This window comes from Ambystoma mexicanum, chromosome 1p (assembly GCF_040938575.1).
Source record: "Ambystoma mexicanum isolate Mex_15411 chromosome 1p, UKY_AmexF1_1, whole genome shotgun sequence".
Lineage (NCBI taxonomy): Eukaryota > Metazoa > Chordata > Amphibia > Caudata > Ambystomatidae > Ambystoma > Ambystoma mexicanum.
In genome coordinates, this window is record NC_090921.1 from 965,797,573 (window position 1) to 965,821,780 (window position 24,208).

The 24,208-nt window shown below is 45.9% G+C and overlaps 1 protein-coding gene across 6 annotated transcripts in view; it reads right to left on the reverse strand.

Moving 5' to 3' along the window:
- Positions 1 to 24,208, reverse strand: part of SMPD3 (sphingomyelin phosphodiesterase 3) — a 1,269,436-nt gene that overhangs the window by 534,748 nt on the left and 710,480 nt on the right. The window contains exon 1 of one of the 6 annotated variants that reach the window (XM_069653744.1): positions 15,696 to 16,145. The exons of the other annotated variants lie outside the window; for them this stretch is intronic. The gene's annotated coding sequence lies outside the window, so the exon portion shown is untranslated. Of the gene's footprint in view, positions 1 to 15,695; positions 16,146 to 24,208 lie in introns of those variants that run through there. 6 annotated transcript variants of the gene reach the window in all.

Genomic DNA, 24,208 nt, shown 5'->3' on the forward strand with positions numbered 1-24,208 from the left:
CCTGAGCCACCATCCTTCATTTTTGTTTTATTGAGATGTTTTGTACAGTGTTGCATGCAGAGGGAATAGTTTCAGATAGACTTGTGTATTCTATCTATGTCATTGCCTGGATGCTTGTCCACATCCCATACTCTATAGCCCTCTCGCGGCCCCTTTGGCAGCTGCAGTATAACCTTTCATGCCAACACAGTTCATTTGAAGTTGATATGGTTAGTTTACTATGTGCTTATGTGCCTCTTTCTATGTTGTCTAGTTTACTCAGCTCAAGAAATATTAAAGCATCATTTTTTTTACTGATTAATCAAAAGTGAAAACAAAGTTTATAAGAAGGCAGAGGTATGCGTAAGTGGACGTTCACTGACATAGGGTTATCCTGTCTTGAATCACACCACAGAATCGTGGCAAAGTGAGTCAAATGCATTGGCCTAGGACCTCACAATTTGGCGATTCAGCAATTCAAGCTCAGGGCTCACGGTTTATGGCTAACAGCATCCCACTTTATACAAAGGGGGTTCATGCAATGCGCATCCAGGATCAACGTCTACTGAGGGAGACATCACCCTCAAAACCAACAATCTATGCGGTAGATGTAGTGAGCAAAAACTAGACCTTCACGTGCAGAAACGATACTCATTGTATGAAAACATTAATGGAAGTGTCAAGCATTGCGCAATGCCTGCGTGCATTAACATTTAGAGAAAGGACACAGCACATTTCTACTGCATGATGCTCCAGTTTTTTGCCCAAGCTTCCTGCGGAAAAGACTGTCTCTGGTGGCCAAGAGGGCAGTGCATTCTCAAAGATTTAGTAAATCACCTTTCAACCAGACCTGCGAAGAGTGGCGGAAAAAGGGTCTGCCGGGAAGACAGATGTTGACATACTGACGTCAGAGGCGACTTGCCTGACAGGAGACTGGGAGAAATGGCATAATTGAATGGCAGGTACAACTAGAAGTGGATAAAGCCAGTCACGCGTTGGCACACCTGCCATGTGACTGACTATCACAGCCCTACGGGCCTAACAGCAAAATTGGCATGTCTATCATGACATGTGACTGGCTCAACCCCATTCCCACACAACATTTAGTAATTTTGGCCTTTGCAATCAGGCATATGTATGACACTACTCAACCCTTTCAGCCATTCAGAGAGTGCTGCCTGTCGAAAATGACATGTAACTGGCTGCACTTCAGCCCTGTTGCTACATCAGAGGGTTAAGCCTGCGTCAGGGTGGTCAAGGAGGGTCCCCTGTGTTATGAGGGATTCATGTTTCACACACCATTTTGATGACGGGAGGATGGCGCAAAGTGGGATAGTGTTGTAAATCCATGTCAATCACATAGAAGAACAGGTTCCTTCCCCCTGGTAACGTTCTTTCGACTTGATGTTCCTCCCATGTATTCCTCATTTTATGATATTTCCATATCCAGTTCAGCTGCTTTGGAACGTTTTATCAAGCAGTGGGCACTGCACGCCGATGTCGGTCGACTCAATGTCCCTCGGAGGCCTTTGTCTCGATGTCGACATCATTGATGGTATAAAGCATGCGCAGTTCCATATTTAAAGCATGTGTAGGATAACCCACACCCGACAGTTACTTCTTCTGAAATAGCGACGATTGCAATCACATGGAAAATTCTACTGTGGGGCAGGTCGTAAGGGGCGATGAGCAAAACGTGGGAGGAACATCATGTTGAAAGAAAGTTACCATGGGTAAGTAACTTGTCCTTCGAATGGATTGTGTCCTCCCACATATTCCTCATTTTATGATAAACTCCCAAAGCAGTGGATGTATTCCTGGAGGAGGGAGGCAGAATTCTCAGACTCATAATAATGTTGGAGTTCCTTAATAGGTCTGAGTGCCCAGAATGTAGCACTGCCTTTCCAAATAAACCTTCTTTGCTTGAGGAAGAATCCAGATTATAATGTTTGGTAAAGGTGTGTACGGACAACCATATTACAGCCGCACAAATATCCCTAATTGGGAAACCCCTCTGTAATGCAGAGGAGGTAGCCATGCCCCTGGTTGAATGAGCTCTAAGACCCTCTGGAGGATCTTTTCATGCTGATCTCTAGCATTCATTTATTCCCAAAATAATCAATCTCGACAAGATTTGTTTTGAAATTGCCATACCCAATCTGTGGCCTGCGTAACCTAAAAAAGGTTAGTCATTGTGTGTTATCTTAGACATCCTGGAGATGTAAAATGTCAGTGCACGCCTGGGATCAAGCTTGTGTAATCTCTCCTCTTCCTTTTCAGGATGAGTAGGAGGATAAAATAAAGATAGAATTATCTTCTGAGTTAAATGGAACTCAGACACAATCTTAGGCAAGAAGGTTGGTTTCACCTTAAGGACTACCTTATCCTTATAGAAGAATGTATAAGGAGGCTTGCAGGACAAGGCCTGAAAGTCACTCACCCTTTGGGCTGATGTAATGGCCACTGAAAGGATGGTCTTTAAGGTTAGTAAACTTAAAGGAAAGGAATGGATAGGCTCAAAAGGGTCACCCATTACAAATCTCAATTTGTAATTGAGATTTACAGGTTGAGGTCCCAAGGTGGGACTTGGAATGGGACTGGGGGAAATGTATTTGTCAGTCCTTTTAAGAAATGTCTCACCAGTGGAATCTTGAAGAAATATACCTCTTCAGAGGAGCGCTTAAAAATGGCGAGCGCTGCAAGATGCCCCTTGATTGTACCAACCTGGAGGCCCAAGTTGGCCAGGTGTAATAAGAATGATAACACCATAGGTGAACTGCATGTAAACTGATCTTCATTCTTATCCCTACACCAGCTGCAGAATTTGTTCCAACGGCAGCGGTACAAGGACTTTGTTGCTGGCCTTCTGGTCAAAAGCAAAATCTCCATTACGTCTTCCACAAGGTCCCAATACTTGTATCTCAACCTCTCAGAAACCATGCGTGAAGGTTGAGTCTTGACCTCTGGATGGAGAACCTGGTCCTCCTCTCTCTCGCTCTCTCGCTCTCTCTCTCTCTCTCTCTCTCTCTCTCTCTCTCTCTCTCTCGCTCTCTCTCTCTCTCTTGCAAGAGAGAGAAGGTCCTCTCTTTGTGGCAGATCTATTGGAGGGCAGATGGACATGTCGAGAAGGACCAGGTACCATGTCCTCCTGTTCCAATCCAGAGCAATTAGGGTCATGGATTTCCCGAACTTTCTGAACCTCCTGATGACTTGAGGAATGACGGGGGTTGGAGGAAGTACATACAGTAGTGGAAATTCCCAGTACACTATGAATGCGTCTTCTAGAGCTCCTTTTACGGGTAATTCCCTTGAGCAGTACCGTTCGCACTTCTGGTTGACACTGGTTGCGAACAGATTCACTTGAGGGGTTCCCCAAAGGGTGAAGATCTCTTGAAGGACTTCATGAGCTAGTTCCCACTCGTGGGAGAGTGTGCTCTGCCTGCTCAGAGCGTCCACCATTGTGTTTTCTGCTCGGGCTAGGTGAACTGCCGATAGGGAGAATCCTTCTTGAATTGCCCAGAGCCAAAGCTTCATTGCCTCTCTACACAGTGGTAGGGACCCTACACCTTCTCTCTTGTTGAGGTAGTGCATGGCCACCATGTTGTCAGTCATGATCAAGATATTTTTCCCCCGAACAGAGGGCAGAAAGGCCTTCAGCGATAGTCTGATTGCCCTCAGCTCCAACAGGTTGATATGTAGTTTGGACTCGGATGGAGACCATTGAGCGCTGATTGTCAAGCCTTTTGTATGCGCTCCGCACCCTGTGAGTGAGGTATCTGTTACTACCTTTATCTCTGGCCATTGTTGCCAAAAAGGTTCTCCCTTCAAAATGTTGCCCTCGCAGGCCCACCACAGGAGATCCTGAGCGACTCTGTTTGGAGCCTGAAGGAGATCTGACATCCTGTCTGAGAATTGAGACCATTGAGTCCTGAGAGCCCACTGGAGATATCTAATTCTCAGGTGCGCCTCTGGCATCAGAAAAATATGGATGCCATGAGGCCAAGTAACCTCAGAAAGTTGAAGGCCGGGACACGCTGGGCACTTTGGTGGTGAGGCTTTTGCCAGGGATGCATCTAGGACTGCCCCAATGAATAGGAGCTTTTGAGATGGTATCATGTGAGACTTCTTGAAGTTGAGGGAGAAGCCCAGTCTGTGAAGGGAGTCACAGGTGGAGCTGAAATGTTGCATGGCCTTTTCAGGGGAACGTGCCCTGATCAGCCAATTGTCCAGGTAAGGGTAGACGTGAATCCCCGCTCTCCTGAGACTCTCTTCCACCACCGCCATTAACTTGGTGAAAACCCTCAGGGCGGAGGTCAGGCCAAATGGCAGAACTCAAAACTGATAATGAGAACTGCCAACAGTGAACCTCAGGTACCTTCTGTGCTTGTGATGGATTGGCACATGAAAGTAAGCATCCTGAAGGTCCAATGACACCAACCAATCCTGAAGCTGGAGGGCCTGAAGGATCTGAGAAAGGGTAACCATTTTGAACTTGTCCTTCCTGAGGAACTTGTTCAAGTCTCTTAAATCCAAGATGGTTCTCAATCCTCCATCCTTTTTGGGGATTAGGAAGTACGGGGAGTACCAACCCTTGTTCCGCTCTGCTACAGGTACTGGTCCTATAGCACCTTTCTCTAGCAGGATTAATATTTCCTGAATATGGAGCAGATCTGGAACTTTGAAGGAGATGTTCCCCGGTGGATGACTCTGAGGCTTTTTTTTTTTTTAGAAAGGGAAGGCAGTAACCCTGGGCAACTGTTTCCAATGCCCATGCATCTGAAGTAATGCCTCGCCGCTCTTCCAGAAGCAGTGACAGTCTGCCTCCAACTGTGGTCTAGTAAACTAAGACATCAGAGAGGTTTAGAGGCCGCTAGAGCAGTGGCTGATGGTAAAGCAGTCGCTGCCTGGGTGGTTCTAGTACCTCTTCCCAACGGGGAAATCTTTTCTGACCTCTTAGATTGGACAGTCCTCTCCCCCTTTCAACTGAGGAGTGAAAGGACCTACCCCTCCAAGGTGTGCCGGTGGGGTGGTTTTGTGGCTGTCTAATAGCAGCACCAAGCGACTTTCCTGCGTGTTAGAAGTCTGTAATTTATCTAGGCTTTTGTCAGCCTTGCTACCAAATAAACGTGTACCTTCAAAGTGCATGTTAAGCAATCTGGACTGCACATCTTGAGCAAAACCAGACTTTCTTAACCAGGCAAATCTGTGTATAACTGCACTAGCCGCCAAGGACCTGCTGATGCTGTCAGCAGTGTCAAGACCTGTTTGGAGAGATTCGCACATTGCATCTTTCCCATCCTTGACTAGATTTAAAAATCTGTCCCTTTCCTCCCCTTCGGGGATATGATCAGCCGCCACTGCTACACATTACTAAATAGTGTGAATGAATATGGCCAGCGTGCAAGTAGCATTTGCTGACTTTAGGGCCATACTTCCTGCAGAGAAAACCTTCTTGGCCCAAGCGTAGTAACGCTTGTCATCTCTTTCTGGGGGAACAGTTGGGTATGCATTCTGTTTAGAGGTTGATGTGGCAGCTTTTATCACAAAACTTTCAGGAGTCGGATGCTTTGTCAAGTAACTGGGGTCACTACTGAACGCCCTGTATTTAGATGTCAATTTTTTATTCACTGCCGGAATCAATTCTGGTGTCTCCCAATTTGAACTCACTCTCCTTTGAAATGCCACATGAAAAGGAAGAATAGGGTCCTTGTGGGGCCCCTTATCTAGGATGTCACTTAGATCATCCTGTTTGTATATGAGTGTTGATCTTTTCCACCCCATATACTCTAACACCCTTGGCATTAACTGCTAATAAGACCCTTCAGCATTGTCAGTAGGGTCTGGCCTATCAAACTAATTCTGATGGTGTATCTAGTCCACTTGCATTCTGCAGGGACTCCTGTACATTTTTTTGTCTTGATTTCTCTGAGATCAAAGGCTCAGGGACCCCAGGTGCTCCATATTGGAGACCGAAACGTTGTGAATCCTCCAAAGATTGTTCTGCCTCCTCCTAAATTGAAGAAAGTGACTCAAAAAAGTCCTTTCTTGGTAATGGTGTATACACCTTTTCTGTGATCCTCGATGGTGGCGCCGAAATCTTCGACACAGTCGACGTCGAGGCTTTCGACAAAGTCGACGTAGAGGGCTTCGACTTATCTGACACTTTCGGTGTCTATGATTTGTCTAATGCCTTTGGCGTCGAACACCTGTCATGGTCCGGTGAGTCTTTCAGGCCCCATGGAAGATTTGTCTCGACTCGAGGGATCCTTCAACTGCTCTCGAGGTGAACTTTCCTTTTTCTTGTTCAGTTGTTGGACCTGGGCATGGCTTTCATGTGTTTTCAAGGGGGCAAGGCCGCATTCTCAAAAACATGCATCATTTTTATTCTGAACTTCTCCCACTCAGCTGGAGAGGCTGATTTCGTCAAGCATTTAACCCGTTCTGGGAAAGAACTCAACGAAGACGGCGACCTATGGTGCCTTTTCCTTGACCGTTGTGAAGATGACGAGTGGTGAGAACCACTGCGTGATCTCGATCTCTTTATCTTTTTACGACGAGGAGACATTTTTCTCGACTCGTCTGAAGACACTTTTTTTGACGACGTCAAAGGAGAGTTTGACCTACCTACCGCTCATTTTCCTCTTCGCTCTTTCAGGGCTTTCGCCATCATTGATAGGCAGGCCTCACAGTCGAAGGTAGCATGAGAGGAACGAGACACCACAGACACACCCGATGGGGGTCCGTAAGGGACATCTTTTCCCCACAATTTTGGCACTTCTTAAACCCTGATCTCGGAGTTAAAGACGCTGATGATGATGCCATTTCTCAATAATATACTCGAAGATTCTCAATAGGCAAACGAAGCGTACTGTACCCGAAGCGATAACTTTTGTGGAAAAACAGAACTGAAGCCAACTGTCGCTGAGCGTGCTTTATCCAATCGATGACATTGACATCGAGATAAAGGCCTCTGAGGGACATCGAGCTGACCGACATCGACGCACAGCGCCCTCTGCTGGAATACATTTCCGAAGCAGCTGAAGTTGGATATGGAAATATCATAAAATGAGCAATACGTGGGAGGACACAATCCATTCAAAAGATAGAATATTAAAACTGCATATGTAATATGAATACAAATCCATACGATGGGGTTCTTTTTTCCATGGTTAGTTGTTACACATGCATTCTAAAGTTGCTAGGACAATCTTGATGGAGAACAGAATTAGTTACCTAGTAATAAGGTTATACGATTCAGGGCAAGGTTCAAAGTCCTTGCAAGGGAACAATTGTTATCTAGCCCTCTGCCAAAATACAAAATCAGCAGGACCATGTGCAATCATACTTAAAGTTAAAGGTCTTAGGCCAGTTATTGCTAACAATTAATTATGTTTTCAATACTAATGTTTAACCATGCACCAACGTCATGACCTACTATGGACAAATCCCAAGCAGAGGTGGGTTTTGAAAATGATCTGAAGAATATGATTTGAAGATAATAATGAAGATAAGCCTGGCCAATGAAAATGGAGAATTGGGAAAAGATGGTATTTCTTTGAAGAGGTTTTGTCAAATCATAGTTGGGGGTGGATGGTAATAAAGGTATCTGGGAGTGTTTTAAATAGTTTTAAAAAACATTTAAACTGCCAACTGATATTGTATTGTTGAGACTTGGGTTAGTTTGGTCTTGCAAAACCATCTAATCGCTCCCCAGAGCTTTTGAACATTAAACTTGCTTTATGTACAACTGTGTACTCGCTTCCTAAGTGGTGGGCCTGTTTTTGGTTAAGGTGAATAAAGGCCCATGCCCACACCTGTTCAGCCTGACCTGTGACATAATGCGGCACCCCAACTGGATTTCAACTTACAATGGACTAAAGCAACTTCCCACAGTTTTCCTATAGTTTACTCAACCTTATTGGAAAGGGCAGTCAATACCTAGGAACTTAAATGAGAGACACCATAAACGTGTCTGGGGGTGGCTTCTGCAAATAGAGGAGGGGAGAGGTTATCTGCCCCACCTCCTACTAATCTACATCACAAAAAAACTGTTTTCTTTTTATATGTGTTATGTTATGTTTAAGGTCTTTTGAAATGATCCAAATCACGATTGTGATAGTCTCACAGCACCTAGGTGTGTCTATAATTTGGCATATTGTGCCCAGTTGGATCCAGACTGTAGCGTGTGGACATGGAAAGGGGCAAGGGAAAAGATAAGACAGGGGGAATGAGGGACCAGGGGCATATGTCAGTGAAGATAGTTATCAAGGAAAGCCCTCTCAATGATTTACAGAACGAAAAAGATCCCGATGCTGATCACTGCCTTAGATAGGGATCAGAAATCGAGGGGGTAAGGGGAGCCATGAAACTAGAATTATGGATGGGCCTAATAAGTTTCTCCTGCTGCCTAAGCAAGTAGGTAAAGAACCTTTGACAATAACTGTGGCACAGTGCACAGATAAGCTTTTGAAGTGGAAGTATGTTCCTCCCTCGTTTTATAACTGGGAGTACAAATATTTTTAGGGGTAAAAAAGTGTTCCCCATTCACAACTGAGGTATTTCTAGGGGTGTAACAGTATGCGTTAAACCTAAAGCAACTATCTTTTCGTAACCTACTTTTCTTTGCACCTAGCAATTCATGCAAAGTAAAACATGGGTTTTTACCTTAAGTTCCTCCTCAGAACAGGAAGTGATAAAAGAAGAGCTCCTTCTCGTGGCACTATTCTGCAGGAACCAGTGCTCCAACCATAACCATAACCATAACCATAGAGGTGTGTGGTTGGAAGCAGCGGTAAGGGTCCCTTATGGGCATTGCTCCCTTTTTTGCTTCGAGTATTTCCATATTTTAGGGAGTAATAGTGTCCAGTATGCCACTTATCAGTAGGGCTGGTGTGGCCTCCATAACTAAATGATCCGCGTGACAGACACAGTCCAGTTTTCATTCCTAGAATGAAATGGTGCAATGTTCTAGTTTATAAAGTATTAAATATAATAATCAGCAGTCCAAACATAACCTGAAATCAAAATATTCAAATATACAACTGGAAACAAATCAAAATAACCTGTGCCGGAGTCAAATTCAATTCATTTGAAGGAAATCCAAGATTCTTAAACTGTAAATAATTTTACTCTGTTATGTTAAATGTTTTTTATACCGCACACTATCACCACCCACGTGGTCCCATGGCACTCTGGCGCATCTGTAAGGCAAGAGGGTGAGGGGGTAAGTTAGTAGGAATGAGCGGGAGAAAAGAGCAAGAGAGCTGTGATGGGCTGTTGGCAGCTTCAGTTTGGTTTACACTGATTGCTGAGCGCAGGTGTGTTTTTCAGTTCGTAGCCATCATGTGCTATGTGTGGTTTGTTTTGTTGTTGCTGTGCAGAGGTATGGTTGTGTTTAGTTCAGAGTTTGAGAGGTGTATGCAGAGGGGTGAGTATTTTTATAAGTGGGGGTTGGTTATTGGCGTCACTGTCTAGATGTGACGCATGCTAACCTTCACAAATCTCTCTCCAAGTGGTGAAAGGTTAATCTTTCCGGTGCCATCTAGATGGGACCCAACGTTGATCTCAACAATTCTATCTAGATGTGATGCAAGGCTAATCTCCATAATTCCATCTAGATGTGATGCAAGGCTAATCTCCATAATTCCATCTAGATGTGATGCAAGGCTAATCCTCACAGATTCTATGTAAATGTGAAACTAGGATAATCTTCACAATTATATCTAGATATGGCGCATGCTAATCTTCACAATTGTATCTAGATGTAAGGTCAGGCTAATCCTCACCATTCAATCTAGGTATGATTATATGATATGATATGGCAATTATAACGCGCCTATACACAAGTGTTTCACTGCGCAGCAAGAAAAGGGAGGGAAGACAGAGGGAGGACAAAACAAACTATCTTACTAGGCCTTGTGTCATTCAGATCGTGCAAATGCGATACACAAAAGTGCAGGGGGTGCCAAGGGGAGGTGTGTGGGTGAAGAATAGTCAGGACAGCAATGCTCAGAGTAAGTGCAGCCAGAGCAGCGCGGCTCTGTGTTAGCGCAAGGAGGCAGGGGACTATAGGGTTCCAGATACAACCCCTAAGTGCGCGGTCGGCCCAGAGGCAGTGCAGGGGCTACTGGTCATGGTGAGCCTGGAACCGGTGAAACTATTGAATGTAGCCAGGCAACCAGTCAGCGCAATCCTAAACTTCACAGTTCTAACTAGATGTGGTGCATGCTAATCTTCACAATTCTATCTAGATGTGACACAAGGCTAGTCCACACAACTCTACCCCACCCAATCAGGAAGCTGCAGGGGTGAGGTAGACCAAGGCAATCTATGCGCACGGAGCGCAGATGGGTTTTTCAAAATGAGAATGTGTCCCAAAACCAACAACAGATTCAGGGGCACAGCACACAGGATGCTTTCTTAACTTGAATTTTGTTAAAGTTGCTTCTTGAGCACGATAGAAGGGGCCTGCAGCCCTCGGTGTGAGGGGCTTGTTGGTTGGCATCCAATCGTGGGTGGTGAGCGGGAAGGGAGACGGGTGGGTTGCACACAATCAGGAAGCTGCAGGGGATGGGGTAGGCCAAGGCAATCTATGCGCACGGAGCGCAGAGGGGTTTTCAAACAGAGAATGTGTGCCAAAACCAGTAGATTCAAGAGTACAGCACACAAGGTGCTTTCTTACCTTGGATTTGGTTAAAGTTGGTTCTTGAGCATGATAGAAGGGGCCTGCAGCAGTCAGTGTGAGGGGCGTGTTGGTATGCAGCCAATCTTAATGGGAAGACTTCTAAATCATAATGCTGCAAAAATCAAATCACGTATATGTATATTTTTCCTTCGCATTAAATGGATGATGCGATTCTAAACATGGGGTGATAGTGACCACTACTGGACAGTAGCAGTAATGCCACAGATCAGCCCATTTTTTTTTATTACATGGCAAGACTGGCCTACAATGGTGGGACAGTCTGGATGTATTGTTTGGATACATTGTTTTGTGTGGTAAGGCATGATTTAATGAGCATAAAGAGTAAAACAAACATGATAAGTGTTATTACAAGACGAGACTGCCCTACTTTGGTGCAACAAGTCTAAATGTATTTTCTGACATGGCATTGCCTTTTTTACTGGCATCAAGGATAAAGCCTTGCAGTGTTCTTATGTGGACACTGGTCTATACTGGTGCAGTAAGTCTTGACATGTTTTCTTATTGTGGCATGGCCTTTTTACTGGCAAAGCCAGCAGGTGTATTTGTTCTTACATGTTTATACTGGCATATATTGGCAGAGCCTGCATGGACATCTTTGCATATAGTATCTTTCCTGGCATTAGGCGCGAAGTATACATGAATATGTTCTGATCTGAGAATGCTGGCAGATATTAATGCAGCCAACCTGGAAATGTATGGGTGCACAGTCAGCATTACCTTATTTATACTGGCGTATTTATATTGTGGGAAAAGACTACATGAAATTTCTCCTGTGCTCTGTTTGTGAAATGCATCTACTGGTTTTTTTCCTGACTAACCCAATAAAAGCATTTGTAAACTATGTGGCATTTTACCCAATTTTTCACTAAATTGTGCTGTAAAATGCACCATTTTAACCCATTATTTTATGGAGAACCCACCAGAACCTACCTTGGTTGGTTTGGTCTCCGTCGCTCCCACAAATTTGGGGAAACATTTACACCCTTGCAATTAAAAAAGTCACCAGCTGCCACTGGTTGCTGGTAAAGTATGCCTCATTCCACAGGCTCCAAGAAGGGACAGTGGCATGAAGTGCCATAGTAAGTCACATACTTGCCAACATGACCCATTCCAATCTGTAGGTGCTTATCCAGTCCTGTTTTTGCTCTGTGCATTCTGGGATTTGTAGTTTCACTTTTCCCATTAATAAAACTCGGATTACAAGTCCCAGAATGCAAAGAAAAACCAGGACTGGATAAGCACCTAGATTGGAATGGGTCATGTTGGCAACTATGGACTCACCTTCCTGAGACACTGGTTACATTCCTGGAAGAGCCAACACAGCCTTTCGCCCACATGAGATCGATGTAATGGCTACTCTGAAGGTGTGCATACAGTACATGGGTCAAAGCACTCATGTGGCCTGCCATAAGGATTTTGCGAATCCCTGAGGTAAGACTGCATTGGTCGGTGCTCGGGTTATAGACAGAAGTCTCAGTTCCACATCTCTTCATCGGTGCCTGTGCAGGACACCCAGACTGCTGCAGCTCATACATTTATAATCATGTTTCCACACCTCGACACCGCCTGGCTTAGGTTACCTTTCCAGTGCCACCTCGAAGTCACATGCCCACAAGAGATGAAAGAGCGTATTTTATATGAGAATTAAACCCTGCAAACATAAATATGCATGTAGCTCTAAAAGTACATACTCTAGAATTGCACAAATTACTGTGCTCGATACTTCGCATGCGCTTAAAAAAAATCAAACTGACTGATGCCCTATCCTAAAGATGCCATCTTTTAGCAAGGGGTCGTCTGCCTAGGGTCTGTAGTGGGGGGGGGGCATCCTGCTGATTTAAAGAGACCATGCACTTGGTGATTATCATCCTTACGTGTTTCCCATATGTAGGCAATGGATAAAATAAATCTATTATACATTAATTGCCCCCAGGAAAGTGGAAGGCAGTCTCTTACTGCCCTGCATGCTAAATCGGGGGAGGAGGGAAATGTACACATAGTATAGTAGCATGAGGGTCCCATGGGAGTGCTGTTTTGTGGTGTTAGTACCTAATTTTTTTCAACTGATGATTTTGCCACTGAAAGTTCTTTTCCTCATTCTTTAATCTGAAAGAGGTATGGTTGGGCCACACAGAATCCTTACAGGTTTGAGTTATAGAGCTCTGCGCTCTGGGAGACCATGGTGATGCCACTTTACTGAGCTTCTCAGTAGGTTCAGGGTGGTGAGCAGCACGCATGCAACAGGCAATGCGTGTGTCCTTCCTGGTCAGAGGTGCACTTAGGTATTCTCTCTTGTGTGCAAGGTTCAGCACTTTTAATGTTTAGCGCTATCTTGTGTGTGACCACTGTTCTCTATTTAGGGCTAGCGGGTGTGGTCCTGTTGACCTTGCTCCTGGATTTTTCCAACATTGGTATGCCACACATTTTTTATGGCTTTTTAAAGCCTTCAGATCACTCAAGAACTTCCCAGTGGATCTACCTCTGACGAACTAGGACAGTGAGTCCCTTCTCCAAGAACTCAACACCATCCTCACAACCAACATCAACCCCAGTGCCCCAGTGAAACAATGCACCCTCAAGACTAAACCTTCCGCAGCCTAGTGTACTCAAGAACTCAACTTCAACAAACAAACCATAAGAAAACAAGGGAAGGCGTGATGATAATCCTGCAGAGCATCCAACCTCGCCCTCTCAGGGAACTCTGTGCTACACGCAGGCGACTGATCACCACTGCCAAGGCCAACTACTACCAAAACACCTAGCCAAGTCCAACAATGAAAGCAGAGACCTATTCACTACACCAACCCTCTGCCAGACCCACCCACAGCGCACTCCATCGAGAAATCCAATGCCATCAACTCTTTCTTCATCAATAAGATCAGCATGATCCACCAACACAGACACAGACACCAATGCTACAACTGACAGCACATTGCACATTCCATCTCGCAAAACCACAAATACATGGACAACTTTGCAGACACTCGCATTTGGAAGACCTCACTGCCATCCTAGCATCCAACAAGGCCACTTTGTATGAGGACAACATCCTCCCTACCTCCATACTAAAGACACTTCCGACGCTCTGAAGCACTTCTCCCTTACCTGACAATTATCAACAGCTTCCTAATTCAAGGCACCTTCCCCTCGACCCTCAAGACTGGACAAATCCTCCTGCTTCTCAAGAAACCAACACTGAACCCTGACATCCTCAGCAACTACCACCCCATCACCAATGTTCCCTTCCTAGGTAGGATCCTAACACATTGAAGCTAAGCACTTCCTTCAGTCCTAGCTATCTGGCTTCAGACCCAGATCCAGCACAGAAATGACTACCATCAAGGAGATTGATGCTGCCCTTAAAACAACTTGATGATGGCTACCCTTGCCTCCTGGTTCTCCTTGACCTCTCAGCAGCATTTGACACAGCAGACCACCAGACAGTCACCAACACTCTACATGGGGATCAGCAAGATCATCAACTTGTTTAAATCGTAACTTGCTAATCGTCACCAGTTTGTCCACATGGATTCCTCCAGATCACCAACTCTGCCCATCACACGTGGAGTCCAGCAAGGATCCATCTTCTTCCCTGTAATCTTTAATCTTTACATGGAACCGGTTGGAACCTTCCTCGCTCCACAAGACAACCACATCCGCCAATACGCAGATGAAGATATCGATGGGCCGCTCATTGTTCCAGTCATGGATGTCCAGTGATTCCCTGAAGCTCAACCTCTCCAAGACTGAATTTCTACTGCTGACCAAAAACAACAAACACCTGGACATACAGACCTGGGTCTCTGCTATGGACCTCGAGGGCTTCACATCCCAACGGATCACCTGCACCAAGTCCCTTGGGTTCGACATCAACAGACACCTCTCCTTCAAACAGCACATAGCAAGGGAAACACAAATGGCTTGGTACCGACATTCTGTCCTGCAGAAAACCAAGCCCTTCTTCCTAGAAAACTACTTCAGGTCTGCTGCTCAAGCCTTGGTGCTCTCCCACCTGGATGGTGGCGATGGCCTTTTGGAAGGCCTTCCGGCGACTATCCTGGTTGCCCTGAGATACGTCCCGCAGCACGACTCATCAAACGACTGCAAATTCGACCACATAAGCCCGACCCGCAACGAACTGCACAGGCTCCTGCTACAAGCCTAGATCATCTTCAAATCCTGCTGCATCATCTACAAGGTTGTCACCCTGAAGTCCCCAACCTACCTCACTGAGAAACTCAGCATATCTGAAGGCCTACGATCCACCAGATGCAAGGGCATGTGTAGACTTAAACTCCACTGGTGCAGGAAGGAAAAAAATAGAAGACAGGCTTTTTCTGTCTAGGCCGCAAGACTCTGGAACCTCCTCCCCATCAACATCCGACTGCCCCTCCACCCCCCTTGCTTCTACAGATCCCGTTAAGGTAAGACAGGTAAACTTTCATCTTTCATAGGTCAATTCATTTAGTAATGTTAACAGCTGCTATTTAAAGATATTTGGGGTCGGGGTAGAAAGAGCTATCATAAAAAATGTGTAATTATTATTAGATGAATAGCCGCACACATTTCGCCATAACAGCCAAGGTTAGGAATCCATGCCACGCGGTCTAAAGCGCCTGGCTCACACTGATTCTCACTCCATACCCGAGAATTACATCACCTTTTATACACATAAAAGCCTGTGCCATCTGCAACAGCTGGCACTCAGGCACACGCATTGCACGAGGATATGGCCTCTCCACATGGCCTATTATACATCAGTTTGCCATGAAAAATGCGAACAACACCTGAAATTGCTGGAAAAATACCCGTTTGGGCCATACACAGTACTGGGGTGGAGTCTCTTTGAACACATCTCCTCGGGCTCGTTTCCCCCAAAAGCCCTGCATTCTGGAGCTAGAATATGGTGTGCCCGAGGGAGGGATGAACCAGAAAGCAGTGAGCTTGGCAGGTAATGCTGCAGCAACAGAGCAATGCCAGCGGGCATGTGGGGTGCCTGCCTATGGCTTACCAGACAGGGGCGACCTGTGTGGAAGACGTCGACCCTCAGCACGCCTCCTGCCGGGCTCATGTTAAATCATGGGGCGTGCTGCTGCCGGGTGGCGCCTCGTCACACGGAGCCCGGGTAACAGCAACACCTGCCCCTCCTGAAACCAGCCACCGCGCGCACAGGTCCTTCGAGGAATCCGTCCTGGCCCCGCGTCACCGGAGCGGCGAGGCAGGTGCACATAAATCCATCCGGGGAGCCCGGGAAGCAGCAGCGCCCAGCCAGCCTCCCAGGTCCAGCGGCCGCACAATGCGAGCAATTACCGGAGCGTGCCTTCCACAGGCTGCCCAGGGACGCGGTGCCAGAGCTGGGCGATATTTCCCGGAGCTGCCAAGGGGGCGGGTGAGGGTGGCGGTCTGCTGCTATTGCTCCTACGCGGCTGCTTTAACAATCTAGCTTCCACTGCAGAAATGCCTGCTACATACAGGGAAACAGCAAGTGGGTGTGTAAGTGCGCGGGGGCGGGGGCTGGGGGGCGTGTAGAACTCAGGGCTCATGCAGTGCTGGAAATGGAAAATAAATGCTCTGGGATTGCGCCGAGGCGGGGGCGTGGCCGGGGGCTGGAGTCATGGCAGTCAAGTGACACTTGTAAACAATGTAAAAATCACAGAGCTACAATAACATACCACCCTTTAAATGGCGTGAACCGTACACATATCACATAATAAACCAACCTGACTATATGTATAGGCTGAGAGTTATTGTTGCAGTGACATGTTCAGCAACAGGAGTACAGCAGCAGCTGCTTTATTTACCCCATCCCAAATATCACATAATAAACCAACCTGACTATATGTATAGGCTGAGAGTTACTGTTGCAATGACATGTTCAGCAACAGGAGTACAGCAGCAGCTGCTTTATTTACCCCATCCCGAATGGAAGCCTACATTTGCTAACATAAAAAGGAATGTTAGGCTAAACAAATCCAATCCGGGTTTTCAACTTATTATCCGTGAAGACTGAAATAAACACAGTGAAAGAAAACGTGTATATGATCACCTCCTTGAAGTCATTATTTCACACAGCATTCAGCTTTAAACATCCCTCCCTTTTCTAATCACCCACCTTCAGCATCAGTTAAGGAACAATAGACACTCCTTGTCACCCACTCCCTGCTGTGCCCGCAGCCATGTCCAACTAAATGTACTTCATTTTGGAGAAATGCAAAACAAAGGCACACAGGGGCAGAGCTCCTCCAAGCTCAGAAGTTAGTCACGGAGCTCGGGGGTCAGCTGATTGCTGCGGGTGCAGTGTGAGCCGTGGGTCGGCTTTGGTTTCCCTGGATTTGGTATCCACAAAGACCCATTTCGGCGGTTTCCGAATCCGTGGAAATCCGGTCCCATTCTGGCACTGGGCTGCTCGTTCCCATATACGCAATCCAGTTACTATACCACAGTTGCTCCAAGTACAAGTGTAGAATGAAAAGATAGAGGGGGAAACGTTACATGTGAAAGTGGTCATGGTGGCCTCCCTGTGCTTTATTCAGAATTACCTATCCTGCCCCACAGAGAATGCCGAGTGCATCTTGCAAGGCCTGGAACCGGAGGAGCAGCAGAGAGGGGTCGATAGACTCAGTTTGTGGCAGAAAAGGTGACAGTTGAGTCCGCTTTCCCTTAGTGCAAACATCCAGATTTTGTAAATAGAGCACACCTAGGACGATACCATGACCGTCACTGGGGCTTCCCTTTTCCAGTGCTTGGCTTTCATTTAACACACTCCTACATGACCCCCCAGGGGTGTTGCCAGCTCTGGAAAAGATCAGGGGCTACGCCACTGGCCGGACTGGGGCTAGCTAACATTTTGGTTGTAGTACCTGAGCTTATATTCGGGGCTACAACCAAAAGACCCGTGGCTATAGCCCCTTCAGGGCACCCCTAGCAACGCCTCTGCTGTGGTGCATTTATGCATCCATCGAGGATTGTCTTCTGGGCTGCTTCCGAGAGGCTCGGCCGCGCCACCCATGGCAGCAACCCGAAGAGCTTACGGGTGCGCTCGCTGTCGCAGCATGTCTTACCGCACCGCCTAAATTCGTAGACCACTGTTAGAACCCATAGGTGAGGGTAGCACTTAATATTAAAAGGAACTGGCCCAAGTGATAGAGATTAAAAAATAAAAAAATAAAAAAAAACACAGGGAGGTCTAGAAGTGGGCCCTGTGTTATTTACACCTGCTGGGGGACGGGTGTGTGCAATTAATTAAATAATTTGAAGGCTACTGCCATAGAGTTGGGCGACTTCAGAAGCAGAAGTGCCTCATATGCAAAAGACGGTGACGATGAAAAGTTGCACCTGGTGTAAGGGAGTCTATGTGTGGTTCCTGGCATGCTTTGCATTGTACTTGGCTTCCTTCTAGTGTAAACATTTTACTCCAGCAGCCGGTGCCAATGTTTTGTAATCGGAAAGCCCATGTCTGGACATATGGGATACATCAGCAGCCTCCCAGAATGGCGGAGATATCAGTATTATATACTACCGCTGGCGGCATGAAATTACCATCAGTGGAAATACTGCTGGAGAAAAGTAGCGTTTTTCATTAAAAAAAAATACCGCTATTTTTCTGGGCTATGACCCTGCCAATAATGCCCTTCCCTATGATTGTATGAGTGCTATGAGACAACACAGATCACATACTTTACATCGTGTCAGGGCTTAATGCGTGAGACCATTTCCAAGACACGTTCATGGTAGATTTTATCTTCAGTGACAATTGCCAGCAGTTTAGCACATCCTAGGTCTTATTCTGGAAAGGGTGGTAATGTGACTGACTGCCTCTGGTTTCCAGTAAACACTGCTGGTGGTAGTGTGCCCTCAATTACAGAGGGCCCAATACAGCTGGACAGATTTACAGAAAGTTTACAACTGAATTACCACTAAGTTAATTACAGAGGGTGCTAAAATCACCGTCAGTGGTAAAGCAGGAACTCCAGCAATCCCAGGGAATCATGGGGATTTTATTTTCTGCAGAGTCCCTACTCCTCCCAGAAATGATCAGCTGTATTTGAAAGTGATATTTTACCTCTGATTTATTGCTGGCAGAACACATACTAGAATTGCCAGTTGACATGTTCCTGTCTTGAAATGAGGCACAGACTTGAATATTTATCTGGAGTTTTTTTGGACTTTCTGATGCAAATAGCCTTAGTTCTCATCACTGACCAGCAAGTTAGTAACAAAGAGGCGTTAATAGTTTTACGGTGTGGACTGTGCTGCCTGAGGGCAACCTCTGATCACTGCAGAGGGAGGGCAGCCGACCCACTCCATGGCAGCTCTGGACCACCCGGAGCTTTCGTGCTCTTCCCGGGAGCCCCAAAGAAGAGCATGAGAATCCAGAGGCCCCGGGACAAACCCTTAGGGCAGGCAGGTCTGCCCATCGCGTGCCGGTGGCACACAGCTGTCCGGTGGCACACAGGTGTCCGGGCACTTTTATTTAGCACAGGGGCAGCAGATGTGCAGGGAGATGGAAATGCATTCACAGGCCGATGAATCCCACCGATGGAGCCCATTCTTCTCAGACATACTCTAGTGCAGGGGTCTGCCACCCTGGGCTCTCCAGATGTTTGGACACTGGCTCGCGTGATCCATCACCATTGGCCATTAGTGCTCATGGGACTTGAAGTCCAAGCCATCTGGAGAGCCAGAGGTTCCAGAGCCCTGCTCTAGTGCAGTGCCCATGTGTGCAGTGGCCCTGCTGCCTCTACAAGGAAGTGGATGGGTTATTCAACCTTCAGGGGCACACAGGTGCCATCACTAGGCCTCCCATAACTCCTTTTGTGTGGTTTGCTTGAGCTCTTTCACCACCCCCAGGTACTTTTGCAGTCACTGGACTCAATCAAGTTGCACTCCACACAAATAATGAAATAGCTGTCCACAGTATACAGAATGTATGCCCCCGACCTCACATTCACGGAATATAAGAAGTCACTGGAGACTTCTGTGCCACAGGAAGCCACCCACGGCCGCAGGCTGGGTGCTTTATACAAACTAGTGACTCACAATACAGTATCCTACAATGCACTCAATCGGGTTTCATTTTTCACGATGGCAACACAATCACAGCGGGCATTCTCCTTTCAAACCCGTCGGGTGGTTCCTTAAAGTGAGGGAAACGTTCCCGTGGTTAGAAAGCCCATCTTTCCACATCCGGCCCGCTCCTTTGCCCCAGACTGGAAGATGGGCTTCCAAGGGTTGTGGTTGCCTCCCGTGCGCGTCACTTACGGTCAGTCCGATGACAGCTAAATCATTATGATATAATTGGGCAGCTGTGAAGCCGCACCTAGAGGATTGCATATAGATCAGTTTTCAGGAAGGTTGGGAAAAGCCGGTCCCCTGCGCACCGTTTTAGTTTTGAATTGGGTTGTTGCCTGCAGCCAGCCACATGGTTTGTCAAAGAACCAAACTCCAGGGTTCTCAGGAGTTAATGTACTGGAAGAGGTGACAAACCTGGTTGGTAGTTGGTGCTGGCAGTTCGTGGTTGTCCACTCTGTGTGCGGTTTGTCTTGGCACCAGTTATACGTGAGTGAGTAGAGAATGTGGACACATCAGTCAAAAGTTGTTTATGTACAATGTTTTAATGTACTCAAAAACACGTGACAAGATCTGGCAGTAATTGCCATAGGGGTGAAACAGGTAGCCGACGCGCGTTTCGACCGTAGTCTTTATTAAGGCCGGCACAAGTTGGGTGACATGGATGCCAGAGGATGGTATAGAGGGCCAGGGGCCACCCTATTAGGGTGCCTGCTGCAGCTGGATAGCCTATCATGGAGTGTCTCCGTAGCTCCGTCTGACGTCGTCGGAGCTACGGAGACATTCTCCACTCACGTATAACTGGGTGCCAAGACAAACCGCACACAAAGTGGATAACCACGAACTGCCCGCGCCAACTACCAACAAGGTTTGTCACCTCTTCCATTACATATAGATCAACTGCAACGGCGGATGGTAGAGGCACTGAATTAGTGTTACAGTCGCATCATGCCTCCTTTTAAAGTGTACTGCAGACTGGTCCAAAATGGCGACACTGGAATACAGCATTATCCAGCAAATAGCTAGTAGAAGTACAGGGGTGAACTGGCAGATATTTTAGGCAATAGAGGCTTCAAAAAGCAAAACCATCAGCGGCAGTGGGAAATCTTGACTTCTTCCCCGGGCACTCTACTCGGGGCCAGTTCCGCATTTTCGTGGGAGCGGTTGGGAATGGTGCTTGTTACTAAGCGGGAGAAAAGAGCCGTCTGGTGTGTGGTTAGTGGTTTGACCTTATACTTTTGATGTACCCACCAGAATGTGTGCCAGTCGAAGACATTGACCCTTACACAAAGGTAGCGCCCATAGCCAAACGCCTAGCCTTTCCTTTTACTTCGCTCTATTGGCACCCTCTCCAGCAGGCCTTGGAGAGAAGCAAGGGGCTTCCCCTGCTCTGACGTACCCTTGTAAACTAGCTCATATACCAGAGGCAGCTAGTGATTTTTTTAATTGGACGGTCGTAAATGTTTCTCACAAATATGCAGGAGCAACGGAGCCTAATGAAGGAGCCCGAATCAACCAACAAAAAGAGGTTCGCGGGCAGAGTTCTCCACCTGAGAACATTTTTAAACGAATGGGTGCATTATTGGTGCATTTTACAGTGCACTTTTCTGAATAATTGGGTAAAAAGCCAGAGAGTTTACAATCCGTGTTTTAGGATAACTCATGAAAACATCCAATAGATGCAAAGTCAACAACAGTGCATAGGAGCATTTTCCAATGCATTTTCATGGCACCTTTGCCCACAATATATTCCAGTATAAAAACATTGTCATTCTGGCTGTGCTCATACAATTCCATGCTGGCTGCACCAATATCTTCCACCATTCCGATATCAGAACATACTCATGTTATGATACTATAAGAAAATATGGCCATTTTGGCTCTAACAACATATGCCAGTATCCCCTCTTAAGTATATAGGCCTGATAGAATTGCCAGAACAAATGCTATGCCATAATAAGAAAACATGTCAAGACTGGTTGCAACAATATGGACCAGTATAGCCATGCAAAAAGACTCATACTGGCTTTACCATTCTGGCAGTAAAAAATGCAATGGCACATCAGAAAATAGTGACTGGCTGCACCAAAGTAGGTCAGTCTAGCCACATAACACTTATCGTGTTTGCTTTACTCTTGATGACCATTAAAACATGCCCTTCCACAGTAAACAAATGCATCAAACTATCCCATCAACATAGGCTAGTCTTGCTACGCAATAAAACTTATCTTGTTTGCTTTACCTTGCTTCCCAGTAACTGTTACAGCGACCCATTGGTCACTGTGGCACGGCTGGTGTAAAGGGCAGCAAACACACCATTACACTTTACTGCAATCAGGGGCTACGAGCAATCCATCATTTTGTTTCCCCATCTGCTGCAACAGTCTACTGTTCAACCAAGATGGCCGCTCACATCGCAGCACTTCCTTTTACAACGGCGACTACACAGTGAGCATTGCGTTGCAACCCTGTCCTCTCGTGCTTTAGGGTAAGACACTTATTTCTTTTTCAGTTATTTCTTGCAGTCTGTCACTCTGTTGCTTTTCCTGCTCCCCTTTGAAATTGGGTCTCGTCTGTCTTGGCTCCCCTGCCTCCTGTGCTCCTTCTTTCCTTCCAGTACCGTCAAGACGCATTCTACTGTTTCCGTCCTCTGATTTCTCAATACTTCACAGTCCTCTTTTCCACTCCTTTCTGTGCTCTGGACTTGCTTACTTCAACATTCCTTGCCTTATCCATATAGAGATCATACTTCTTACTGCTCCTTCCTGCTCGTTCAGCCCGGAACATCCATAATTCACTGCAATCTACTGGAGTGCCCGTATCCTATCGCTATCAGCTTGCTGAGGGTTTTTATGCCTTTGGGCTTTCCCTTAAGTCTCAGGTGAAAATCCTTCCTGGCTGCCGCTGTGCCCTACATGTAGTTAAGTACAGAAGGTCGTTGTGGTGGCGGGCCAGGATAGACCCTATTTCTATTAGGATCGGCTACGTTATAAGGCTAAGAAGGGAAAATCCAAGACTTCCCGAAAAGACTCAGGTGAGAGTAACAAACAGAATGCTATAGTAAAAATATATATCCAGGCTGGCCCTGCCAAAGTAGGCCACTCTAGCCACGTAGTAACACATATTATGTTTGCTTTACTCTTGATGGCCATTAAAAAAAAACACGTGTAAAAATAACAAAATATATCCAGACTGGCCTGTCAATGTAGTTCCGTCTTGCAACATAATAACACTCATCATGTTTGCTTTATTATTGATGCCCATTAAAACAATGCTATGTTACAATATGAAAATATATTGAGATTGGCCCTCCAATGTAGGCCAGTCGTGCCATGTAAGAACACTTATTGTGTTTGCTTTACTCTTGATGCTAATTAAAATATCAAATGCATGTTGGGTTTAATCACAGCCCAAACAAATATAACTGAAAGGTCCACTGGAAAAATGACCTGCCAGCCTTCAAAATCTTCCACACTGAAAATGGGCCGAGTAATGTAGACTTTGTGTGTTTCTGTAAGTAACACAAAGAAGAGCTGCGATAAAAATGGAAATGCTATGTGAATGCCCAAGTACTAGAAACCAAAAGGCCTATCTTTCATTACATGTGGAAAGGTCGAACTGAAAAAGCAGCCTTTAATTCACATTTGCATGAGAAAATCAAAGGCCCCTTCTACATGAAAAGGAGGCTTTTCAATTACTCACACTAAAATGGCCTTTCATGGGCGTTTTGCAGTTTTAAATCAAGACATGAGAAAAAAATGTCCCCTGCTAAAATAAATATATCAGAAAAAAGGTTTGGTGTATGGTGGCAAGATGTAAATGTATAATATGCTTTACATGCAAAATACTGGCAACAATTGAAAAAGGCTAGGTCACATGTAAATCTCATTTAGGCCCGAAACAGAGCATCTTGCTTGTTGTTGGGCAGATTTTCAAGGCCTGTCTGGCTCCTTATCATGAAGGGAAATCTCTGTGAAGCTGATGTACACCAAAGTGTTTATAACAGTGCCAGATCAACACAGACCCAGCCCTGGATGAGGAAAATGCTTAGAAGTTTAAAGTATGAGATCAAAATTGTGGTCAATTTAAGATTACAGGACACAATGCCACATGTCAGCATGGCATCATGACATCACAGGGCAGAGGTGAACTGTCTGCTACATGATAAGTATCTCCTCTGCCCATAAACTTTCAAAGAACAAAAGGCTAATGGGTTTTACCCCGGCCTTAACCCAACATTCAGTCCAAGAGGCTCTGGTAACATGCTTGCAGAGAAATTAAAATTACATGGAGAAATGGGGCTTTGAATGTGTATAACATGTTTGGATTTTCTATTAGTTGAAATGGACTAACCTAACTAGGGACTTTCTGAGCAATGATAAGTTACACTGCGTCCATTCTTATGTCATTTTGAAGATATTTTCAAGGTGATTTTGTTGAAATAAAGTTTATCAA